The 12,393-nt window shown below is 37.6% G+C and overlaps 1 long non-coding RNA gene across 1 annotated transcript in view; it reads left to right on the plus strand.

The window, feature by feature from the left end:
• The first annotated feature begins 2,548 nt into the window (after positions 1 to 2,548).
• The window catches only part of LOC309513061, a 68,759-nt gene continuing 58,914 nt past the window's right edge, over positions 2,549 to 12,393 (plus strand). Inside the window, exon 1 of the long non-coding RNA XR_014211255.1 lies at positions 2,549 to 2,567. This is a non-coding gene — a long non-coding RNA (uncharacterized lncRNA). The remainder of the gene's footprint in view (positions 2,568 to 12,393) is intronic.

Below are 12,393 nucleotides of genomic sequence, written 5' to 3' on the forward strand. Positions count from 1 at the left end.
GGTTCCAAGAAAGTAGTCTACCCTTAATGTTAAGCTATAAATATGAAGATACGCTCTGACTGATTTTAAACGTTAATGTTGGTCATACCCATAGACTGTAAAAAAAATCATACAATTAACATGCGGATTCAGGGACATGCGTTTATTGCATGGACCACCATACATAGCCTACACTTAAAAAAAAGATGAAGAACATACTCTGTCACACAGTTCAGTTAAATGATAACATTTGCCCTCTTTAATGCTGTTAAACTGAACGTACAAAGCAAACTGATATATATATATCTGATGGCCATAGCAATTGTAACAATGGAACTATTTTGTTTCATTATTGTGTAACTGTTTAAATTTCACTTAGTAAAGCCTATAATTTAAAATACTTATTATATGCTTTTAAATAGCCAATAATAGCTAGGTTCCCCTTGTGACAACCTTGTGTTTAATGAACAGTATCTTGTTTCCTGGGCAATAACAGTGGAAATGTTCAATAGCTGTTTTGTAGCCAGGACTTTGAGAGTGTCTAAACAGGGAAAAACCTACTCTGAGAAATATTTACTGGAGAAAAAAGTCTGGTTTCCCCCATACATTTATTTATAAAGTAATTCATTCCAGAAACCAGAACCAGAATAGGTTTTTCTCTGTTTTTGACGAAGCAATCATTTATGTGGTTAAAATACAGTTTTCTGCAACTTATTTTGGTGAATTAATGGTAAATGTACAGTGGGTTATATTAACATTTCGTACTGGTCTAAATGATCAGTTTCTTTATGTCTGCCATGTGCATGAGTACAGGTGAAACTCGAAAAATTTGAATATCGTGCAAAAGTTATAATTTTTATGATTGATTTTGATGATTGATTTTTAATAAAACCCCAATTCAAAATCTCAGAAAATTTGAATATTACACACAAAAAAAAGGATTTTAAATACAGAAATGCCAGCCCTCTGAAAAGTATAATCATGCATATGTATATAGTTTCTAAATATATTAGTTTCACCTTTTAATTTGAATGACAGAAATACACGAACTTTTGCACGATATTCAAATTTTTCGAGTTTCACAGAGGCCTTGATGAATCTAGTGTAAAATATTGTGTTGTGTTGTGTTTCGTCTCAGGTTTATCCAATATAACTGTGACACTAATGGCTTCTCTGTCAGCCTGAGGCAAGTCATGATCTCTCTGAGTGAATTTTATTCCAGCTGCTTAACATTGACAGCTCCTCTCCTGTAAAGCTGCCCCTATTGTGTGCTTAAAGTGAGCCATGCAGGGTTTATGCATGCTTTAACAATGAGAAACTCTCCTATAAAATCAAACAATGTCAATAAACGGCCTCACAAACATTATTAAGTGTTGTGTTTATAATATATATGGTATGAGCAAAAATAGTTGTTTTTTTGTTCACTCATAAAACATATTTATTTGATCTCGAATGCGCTGCTGATTGGTCAATGCCAAATACAGTTGCTTAAAATAACATTTCGGTACAGTCTAAATAAGATGTAATAATAGTTATATTAGGATCATATCGTCCTGAATAACCGGTTAATGCTAAAATGGTTCTATGGAGTTTGGGTTCTTTATTCCCGCCCTTTTGTATTTTAAATCTCTAACCGTCAAAATTGACCTTTGTCACAGACTGTGATGTCGCGTTTTAACGATCTTCAGCATCATAAATCTAATCCTGCAAGGTTTATTATATCTATATATATATATTTTTTTTTTTATGTATGTACATTTATAACAATATACTAGTTTGTGTAATATTGTTATATAATATCAAATTATAAAAAACTAGTTAACGCTGCTGTGAGGGTTTCTAAAACAGCGGCTGTGGGAGTGACGGTAAAGTTGACATATTTCTCTCTTCCGTTTTCAACCTTTCAAAAAGATATTAAGATTTATATGAAATCTTTATCCACCTCCTGTAAATTCTGAATATATCCTCGTACTTTGGTGTTTTTGAGTAGCCTAATGTTTTATTTTTATTTAATTAATATTTTCGAGGAGAATTGCTCTATGTAACGTTAAGTGTTCAGTATATTCTTTATTACCTCTTTATTTATTTATTCCTTTCTGGATTCAAATGTTATAATGTTTGGCCATCCCTGAACCCCTGGCTTTTTCTCTTCACTTTTTTTGCTTTGTAAGCAATTGATAAATCTTTTGTTGTTGTTGTTTTTAAGACTGCTTTTATCAATCTCTCTCTATTTTTTTCCTCTTTTTAAAGTTGTGAAAACTATATTGTGGAGTTTTCCTTTTGTTAAATGAGCAAACGGGAAATATTGATTAATGTAAGTTTCTCATTCACCATAGAAGTTTACCCATCTATGACGACTTCTGAGAAACCCGGAAATGTGAAAAGGGTCAATCCTTTGAAAGCCGCCAAATTACAGATTTTCTGGAGCTACACATACTGTCAACACACTCTCAAAAGGTACTTGATATCCTTCTTAAAATGTCTGTAATTTTTATCTGGTTTCCTATACCATACATATCTTTTTTCTCAGAATGAGCAGCTCTGTTGAAATGAGGATAATTCTCTCTTCTTCTCCACGAAGCAAGAAAGTAAGTAACAGATATTGAATTTACGATCCCTAATTCTTACTCAGGTTAATGCATAAACATGCCCCGTCACAAAAACATTAAAGCTATCACTGACTTTTTATCACTTTAACATCGTAAACACATAAAGTCCATAATGGATTTTCTGAAAAGAAATGGAGCCAATTTTTGGATGATTTAAAAGCAGAAATGCAAAGCTTAGGTTGTCAGACATTCATAAAGCAACTACACCTTATACACACTTCTGCTTCCAAACACCAATACACACACACACACACACACACACACACACACACACACACACACACACACACACACACACACACACACACACACACACACACACACACACATTTATACCTATATTTAAAATCACTTGCATTAATTCTTCTGTTAAAACCTGTGTATTATTTAAGCTGTAAAGATGTTCTTGACATTCTAATGGAGCACTTTAGGGTTTCAGGGCACTATGTTGCTATGTGTTTTTTTTTTTTTTACACTAAAATCATGTAAACATATTGTTTATGTCTTGTGGCTATGTATTGAAACATATTTACAGATTTACCCATTCAAGGGGAAGTTAATTATTATTATTTTAAGCTTAACTTCTACTGAACCCGGCATGTTCCTTTAATGAAAAAAAGTTTTTTTTTGTTTTTTTTTTGTCAACTCAATCAGACACTGCTATATTGTTAAATTAATGTTAAAAAATAAACCTCAACTTCATTCCTTTATATTCACAATACAGCACAATAATTTATATATTATAGCTTAAATAAGCGAGTATAGATGAGGACGAGACCAATACTTGTGCATTTGTCTTATATCTAAAGTTCAGCCAAAAATAAAAAGTCAGTCCAAACATGTATGACTTTCTTGCTCCTGTGAAACACAAAAAGAGATATTCAGAAATTTAATTTACAATGATTGTTTTTGTCTCAGAGAGGGTCTAATGTGTTGTTTTGGGGGGCAACTTTTATATTTTTTGCCCTTCAACAAAAGATATGTAATCTGTGAATATGGATCTCATATGAGATATACAATATATTGCCACTAATTGTGTTAGCTGAAATTCCCACCACCGCTTATTTAATGTTAGACATCCAGCTTTTAACCAATGAGATGCGGCTTAAAATTTCATAACTCCCCTTCTTAAGATTCCTCAGACAATTCAATTGGATTTATACATTTTTCAAATGTCATAATCTGAATGATCAAGTGTTGCCGATCAACAGCGCACAGATGTGTGTGTCATCTCTCAGCCCGTCTTCCATTAGTTAGTGAGGCCAATGATACTTCATTTCATTATCTGTTTAGGCTAGCGGAGGAGCGCGCTGATAAACCGGCGGATTGTGAGGGTGATTACTTTATCATTGTGCTGCCTCTATTCATGTGCGAGTCAGCTGGCTGCTCGAATTTCTGCGCTGCCTTGTCTCTCGGACCCTCATGAGTTTCCTTCTCTGTGTTTTAAACAAGGCGAGGACAGAAGAGCGGCCATTCTCTTCACAGGCCCGCATGAATAGCTGGCACTGTTCAGTGCTCTTAAATGGCTCTCCTCAGTGTCAGGTTTAGCGATCTCTCTTCAGTGTGACACTGAGAAGGAGTATTTTCCTTTTGCAGACCTAGAGATTCCAGCTGATAATATGGCATTGTCAAAGCTCATCCCTGCTCTTTGAATAAGTCCAGTGTCCTGAAGGAGTCCGATGCAGAAGAGACGAGGAGTAGAGTAGATTAGAGGCGAGAGAAGAGATAAGACAAGAGACGAGCAGAGAAGAGATGAGTAGAGTAGAGTAGAGTAGATTAGAGTAGAGAGAAGGGACAAGAGAAGAGACGAGTGGAGAAGAGACGAGGAGAGACGAGAGAAGACACGAAGAGAGAGGAGACGGGTAGAGTAGAGTAGTATAGAGTAGAGACAAGGAGAATAGTGTAGAGACGAGGAGAGATGAGTAGAGTAGAGATGAGGAGAGTAGTGTAGAGCAGGGGTTCCCAAACTTTTCCATGACAAGGCCCCCCAAATACCACTAGGTTCTGGCCAAGGCCCCCCTTTTGCAGGATGTGTTATTGAACCCATCGACAATACTACGGCAAATGTAGAATTAAATAAATAAAACATCTAGGTGAACATCAGATTATGTGATAATGTTTGATACCAGCCAATCAGAAAGATTATAGAGGTGCACCGTTTACAATTTTCTAGGCCAATTCCGATTTGTCATTGAGTTTGACCTGCCAATACAGATTTTAGCCGATTCCGATTTAATTTTTTTAACCACTTTACAGCACACACAAATATTTATTTTCTATATATATATATTGATAAAACACCACCACCCAAACTGATTAATAAAAACAAGTTTAAATGGGTACATTTTCTATAAATATTTTTGAGTCTTCTTTTGAGATTTCTGACATAGCCTACTCTAGTTCTTGTTAAAACACACTATACATGCAAATTATGTGCAATTCTGCTCACCAGCCGATCAACCAGTACATCTCTAAAAGATTAGCATTAAAAGTATAATGTTCAGATAGGCTATGCAACAAATTATTATAATGTTATTTCATAACAATACTCATATTAACAAATATTTGTACTTTTTTTTTTTTGCTGCGGCCCCCACTTTGAAAACCCCGGGTGTGGATAGAGACGAGGAGAGATGAGGAGAGTAGTGTAGAGGAGAGATGAGTAAAGTAGAGACGAGGAGAGATGAGTAGAGACAAGGAGAGTAGTGTAGAGTAGAGAAGAGTAGTGTAGAGTAGAGACGAGGAGAGATGAGTAGAGACGAGGAGAGTAGTGTAGAGTAGTGTAGAGTAGAGAAGAGTAGTGTAGAGTAGAGACGAGAAGAGATGAGTCGTGTAGAGATGAGGAGAGTAGTGTAGAGTAGAGACGAGGAGAGATGAGTAGAGTAGCGATGAGGAGAGTAGAGTAGAGGAGAGATGAGTAGAGTAGTGTAGAGTAGAGATGAGGAGATGAGTAGAGTAGAGATGAGGAGAGTAGTGTAGAGTAGAGACGAGGAGAGATGAGTAGAGTAGAGACGAGGAGAGATGAGTCGAGTAGAGACGAGTAGTGTAGAGTAGAGATGAGGAGAGAAGAGTTGAGTAGAAATGAGTAAAGTAGTGTAGAGTAGAGATGAGGAGAGATGAGTAGAGTAGAGATGAGGAGAGATGAGTAGAGTAGAGATGAGTCGAGTAGAGATGAGGAGAGTAGTGTAGAGTAGTGTAGAGTAGAGACGAGGAGAGATGAGTAGAGTAGAGACGAGGAGAGATGAGTCGAGTAGAGACGAGGAGAGTAGTGTAGAGTAGAGATGAGGAGAGACGAGGAGAGAAGAGTAGAGTAGAGACGAGGAGAGTAGCGTAGAGTAGAGATGAGGAGAGTAGAGGCGAGTAGAGTAGAGGCGAGTAGAGTAGAGACGAGTAGAGAAGAGGCGAGTGGAGTAGAGTAGAGTAGAGACGAGTAGAATAGAGGCGAGTGGAGTAGAGTAGAGACGAGTAGAGTTGAGGCGAGTAGAGTAGAGGCGAGTAGAGTAGAGGCGAGTAGAGTAGAGACGAGTAGAGAAGAGGCGAGTGGAGTAGAGTAGAGTAGAGACGAGTAGAATAGAGGCGAGTGGAGTAGAGTAGAGACGAGTAGAGTTGAGGCGAGTAGAGTAGAGGCGAGCAGAGTAGAGTAGAGACGAGTAGAGCTGAGTAGAGACGAGTAGAGCTAGTAGAGTAGAGTAGAGGCGAGCAGAGTAGAGTAGAGACGAGTAGAGCTGAGTAGAGACGAGTAGAGCTGAGTAGAGGCGAGTGAAGTAGAGTAGAGTAGAGGCGAGTGGAGTGGAGTAGTGTAGAGACGAGTAGAGGCGAGTAGAGTAGAGCTGAGTTGAGACGAGTAGAGCTGAGTAGAGGCGAGTGGAGTAGAGTGGAGTAGAGTAGAGACGAGTGGAGTAGAGTAGAGCTGAGTAGAGACGAGTAGAGCTGAGTAGAGGCGAGTGGAGTAGAGTAGAGGCGAGTGGAGTAGAGTAGAGGCGAGTGGAGTAGAGTAGAGTAGAGTAGAGGCGAGTAGAGGCGAGTGGAGTAGAATAGAGGCGAGTGGAGTAGAATAGAGGCGAGTGGAGTAGAGTAGAGTAGAGACGAGTAGAGTCGAGGCGAGCAGAGTAGAGTAGAGACGAGTAGAGCTGAGTAGAGACGAGTAGAGCTAGTAGAGGCGAGCAGAGTAGAGTAGAGACGAGTAGAGACGAGTAGAGCTGAGTAGAGACGAGTAGAGCTGAGTAGAGGCGAGTAGAGTAGAGACAAGTAGAGCTGAGTAGAGCTGAGTAGAGCTGAGTAGAGACGAGTAGAGACGAGTAGAGCTAGTAGAGTAGAGGCGAGTAGAGACGAGTAGAGCTGAGTAGAGACGAGTAGAGCTGAGTAGAGATGAGTAGAGCTGAGTAGAGGCGAGTGGAGTAGAGTAGAGTAGAGGTGAGTGGAGTAGAGTAGAGACGAGTAGAGACGAGTAGAGGCGAGTAGAGTAGAGCTGAGTAGAGACGAGTAGAGCTGAGTAGAGGCGAGTGGAGTAGAGGCGAGGCGAGTGGAGTAGAGACGAGTAGAGGCGAATAGAGTAGAGTAGAGTAGAGGCGAGTAGAGTAGAGGCGAGTAGGCTAGAGACGAGTAGAGTAGAGGCAAGTAGAGTAGAGACAAGTAGAGTAGAGGCAAGTAGAGTAGAGGCGAGTGGCGAGACGAGAAGAATGGAGAGACGAGTACAGTAGAGTAGAGTATAGTAGTGTAGAGATGAGAGTAGAGGCGAGTAGAGGCAAGTAGAGTAGAGGCGAGTGGCGAGACGAGAAGAATGGAGAGACGAGTACAGTAGAGTAGAGTATAGTAGTGTAGAGATGAGAGTAGAGGCGAGTAGAGGCAAGTAGAGTAGAGGCGAGTGGCGAGACGAGAAGAATGGAGAGACGAGTAGAGTATAGTAGTGTAGAGATGAGAGTAGAGGCGAGTAGAGGCAAGTAGAGTAGAGGCGAGTGGCGAGATGAGAAGAATGGAGAGACGAGTACAGTAGAGTAGAGTATAGTAGTGTAGAGATGAGAGGAGAGTATAGTAGTGTAGAGATGAGAGGAGAGTAGAGTAGAGACGAGATAAAAAGATCCAGACTTTTGTGGTTATTATATTTTAGAGTTATTCATTTGAAGAAAATATGGTGGCCCAAAATGGACATTTTAACAGATATTATTGTAGGATAATTGTTTATTGTATATTGTAATCAGTAGAGACAGTAAGTCATTTATAATGTAACATCAGATTTCTGTTCCAAATAATTTTATCGTTTTTCTATTTTCTGTAACTTTCTATTCATCAGAGCATCCTGTAAACATAATGTATCACGGTTTCCACAAAAATATGAAGCTGTTTTCAACATTCATAAATGTTTCTTGAGGAGCACATCATCATATTAGACTTGATTTCTGAAGGATCATGTGACACTGAAGACTGGAGTAATGATGCTGAAAATTCAGCTTTGATCACAGGAATAAATTACATTTTACAATATATCCACATAGATTATTTAAATCACACAGCTATTTAATTTTTTTTATATTTATTTCACAATGTTACTGTTTTTACTGTATTTTTTATCAAATAAATGCAGCCTTGGTGAGCAGAAGAGACTCCTTTCAAAGACATTAAAACTTTTGAGCAAGCTTACTTTTTAAGACCCACCAACCTTTTTGTTTTGATGCCTATCAGGGGTTTGAAGCTTTAATTTGGCTGGTCAGACCCCTGAAACCCCCCATAAACAACACCCCACTTAAACTCAAGAAGAAATGTTTAATATTCTGCTCTATTTCTACGTCTCTGATCAAGTAATTGATAATTTGACTCTTGTACAGATGGTCAAATGTTGTTTCCATTAAAGCACAAGATGCTCTTTGGATCATTCTCAAATCATGCAGCGCTACTGTCATTAAAGTAAAATCAGTATCTTACCAATTATAATGTTGATAATATAATTTGCAATTGAAAGAAATTCAGTTTATGTAGGAAAAAAATGTAAAAGAATTTGAGTTTTTTGTCCCCTTAGTATTACCAACAATCTTAAAGGGATAGTTCACTTTGAAATTAATTTTTGGTATGTTTTAGCTTACCTCAAGGGCATCCAAGATGTAGGTGTCTTTTTTTCCGCAGTAGTTTCAATTTTTATATTTTTAGGTCAAACCGTTCAAATTAAACAATTCCCCATCGTAAGTACACATTGATGGCCTAAGACACGAAACGAGCGGTTTGTGTGAGATAACGAACAGTATTTATATCGTTTTTACCTCTTGTACACAGCCATGTCGAAGTGATCTGATCTGACGTGTACGCAGACTGGTGCATAGATATATACACACTAGATGTCGCCTTAAAGACATTCGTTCCAATGAACTGCCGTAGACAAGGCGACATCTAGTGTGTATATATCTATGCACCAGTCTGCGTACACGTCAGATCAGATCACTTCGACATGGCTGCGTATAAGAGGTAAAAACGATATAAATACTGTTCGTTATCTCACACAAACCGCTCGTTTCGTGTCTTAGGCCATCAATGTGTACTTACGATGGGGAATTGTTTAATTTGGACGACGGGGAATTGTTTTAATTTGGACTCTGTGCATGCTCTTTGAGATAATGACCATCGACCTGCATTATATGACTGACAGACAAGAACGGTTTGACCTAAAAATATCAAAATTGAAACTACTGCGGAAAAAAAGACACCTACATCTTGGATGCCCTTGAGGTAAGCTAAAACATACCAAAAATTTATTTCAAAGTGAACTATCCCTTTAAAGTGCTGTCCTCTTTTTGCTGGACATAATATAGATGACAAAAAACATTGTTGATAAGGTTATGTAATCAATCCGGGGCGGGCTGAAGCTCTTGCCAAGCTTGTGTTTATCAGGAATTCTTTGCGCTCATGGCAGATTTCAGCAGCGCTTCAGGCATGGGACGGGGGCAAGAGAAGTGTGTGAGTGTTTGCGTGTGAGCGCTCATAAAATTAGAGAGTCTCACACTCTCTCTCTGCCAGTGTTGGGTTACCGTAGACCAAACACGTTGCAGTATTTTAGAGTGTCTACTTTCACCACCCTAGTAATGATGGATGCCCCCAGGTCCTGGGGTGCTGCATGTGTGTGTGTGTGTGTGTGTGTGTGTGTGTGTGTGTGTGTGTGTGTGTGTGTGTGTGTGTGTGTGTGTGTTATAGGAGAGGCCTGACCTCTCTCACACTGAACACAATTGAAAGTGGCACTGTAATGTGAGCAGAAGGGCCTGTGGGTGATCTTGGCCCACTGGCCATATCTGAGTGAGAAACCCCCTTTATATCTTTTAGAGACCTTAAAGTTCAACACTCAAATGCTGGTTTGTACATGTTTATTGTGTAGCAACTATCGCTTGAAGATTTATCAAAGGCCTATTCTGAGACCAGCTAAGAGTTTCATCCAACTAAATCTAAACTAAAAGGGGGAAAAAAGACGCGAATCACACAATTTTAGTGTTTTACATCAAAAGCATGTAGTGAAAAGGTTAAAGAAAGTCCCAAAAGTCCTTATAGGAACAGTCCATTGTATGGGGAAAAGCAAAACAAATATTTTTGTGTTTCTCCTAAGAAATAAAGTCAAGGGTCAATGATATGTCATGTGGTGCAACTCGCCTCCGAAAATGAAATGGTATTTATGAATGAATAATTTATTATATTTAAATAATACTTTTTACACCGGAAAATATATTTTAAAACCTTTAAAAAATATATTTATACATTCAAGGTGTAAGTAAAATATACTGCATGGTCACACTTAAGATTAGGGTTTAATTCTCACTAATTAGGAGTTAATCTCACTATTAACTACGACTTTTGCCTCAATAAACTCCTGATTACTGCTTATTAATAGGTAAGGTAGTTGTTATGTTTAGGATTAAAGGATGTAGAATGTGGTCATGCAGAACAAGACATTAATATGTGCTTTATAAGTATTAATAAACAGCCAATATCCAATATAATATGCATGCTAATAAGCAACTAGTTAGTGTTACCAATAGTTTAAATTAATATAAAATGCAATTAGTTCTGTTCAACATAAATGTAATAGTTACAATTATGTAATTTCATAAAGTAATAAAGATAATACTTTACAATAAGGTTCATTAGTTAACATTAGATAACTACCTTAGTTAATATGAACTAAGAAGAACAATACTTCTTCAGCATTTATTAAACTTAGTTAATATTAATTTCAGCATTTACTGATACGTTATTAAAATCAAAGGTTGTGTTTGTTAACATTAGTTATTGCACTGTGAACTAACATGAACAAACAATGACCAGCTGTATTTTTATTAACTAACATTAACAAAGATTAATAAATACTGTAACAAATGTATTGCACATTGTTAGTTCATGTTAGTTAATACATTATCTAATGTTAACTAATGAACCGTATTGTAAGGCAGATTTGTAAAGTATTGTAAAGTATTGTAAAGTATTGTAAAGTGTTCCCGTTGTAAATATAGTTATTGCTGAAGCATTTATGGTCAACTAAAATATGATGATCTTGAATGTAGTATATTTAAAATATATCAACTTTAAATGTAATATTAAATAAAATTAAAATTAAAATTATAATTATAATCAAGTGCTTTACATGAGCTTTAGTATGTTAGTCAACACATATAACAACACAATAAGTGTGCTTCTTTAAAGCATGACAAAAGATGATTAACAATATGTACTTTAAACCATTTAATTTGACATTACAACGCACTCTTTTTTTTAAAGTCCACATAAGTGTCTTAAGAAACAAACATGAAAGTTCAGCGAAGTGGCTTTTTATTTCAGCAATATTAAGATTTTGAGAACGCTACAAGTCCACATTCTATACATTTAAGCACACTTCTTTTTCACAAGTAAACGTAATATGTATGTCCTTCTTTTTCTTTATCATGGACACTCTTATACATCATTAACCCTTATAGATTTGACGGTGAATAAATGTTAAAAGAATACATTGCTCTTTCAGTTTTCACATCACTTTAATCAGAGCACACAAGTTCCCAATCATCGATAAATGCATGAATTGCGCCTGGATGATCTATAAAGAGCTCTGTGCACGGCGACAAACGTTTCTTTAATATAAGTCTCTGCCCGTCAGCAATCTCCAAACTCTTTGGCCACTTTGTAACAGCACATCATTCAATTAAATTAAGTTAATATATATATGAAGCATCACGTATGCAAGAAACCTGTGGGAAAATCATATTTCGCTTGGCATGTTGTGCATTGGTTTTAATGGCAGTTTGATTAAATTGGGCCCATTGTCATGCCAGCGGAGAAGAGCAGCTACAGCCCCTTTGTTCTGCGTCCACACTGAGAGGTTTGTCCACGGCTCTTATCAATGAGACTGATTTGATTATGAGCTCATAAGAGCGAGAGCAGTTCTCATGTTTATGGTGTGCTCAGCAACCCACAGCACAATGTCAGCCTGTCTGCGGGTCAATTCATGAAGAGGCTTCATTCTCTGAACTGCAGTCATGCCTGCACAACCTATTTCCTTTATCTGGCATTTAATTGTGTTTGCTGGGGCTCGTGTGTGTATGTCTAGACCTTTGTGCTGTCTACGACGGATCTGAGCCGTAGGAAACACGCGGTTAATCGTTAAACGATCGCAATCTCGATTTAAACATCCTTATTCCTAAATGATAACGATTTGGTTTTGTCTATTTGACAAGTATGATCAGAGCGATTCAGATCTGCGTTGGCGAGAGACAGAGAGAGAGAGAGCAGTTGTCATGTATAGGTATGAAACAGCTTTACAAACACTTTTTTTTAACCACACAGT

Source organism: Leuciscus leuciscus (assembly GCF_965113295.1).
Source record: "Leuciscus leuciscus genome assembly, chromosome: 13".
In the NCBI taxonomy this organism is placed as follows: domain Eukaryota; kingdom Metazoa; phylum Chordata; class Actinopteri; order Cypriniformes; family Leuciscidae; genus Leuciscus; species Leuciscus leuciscus.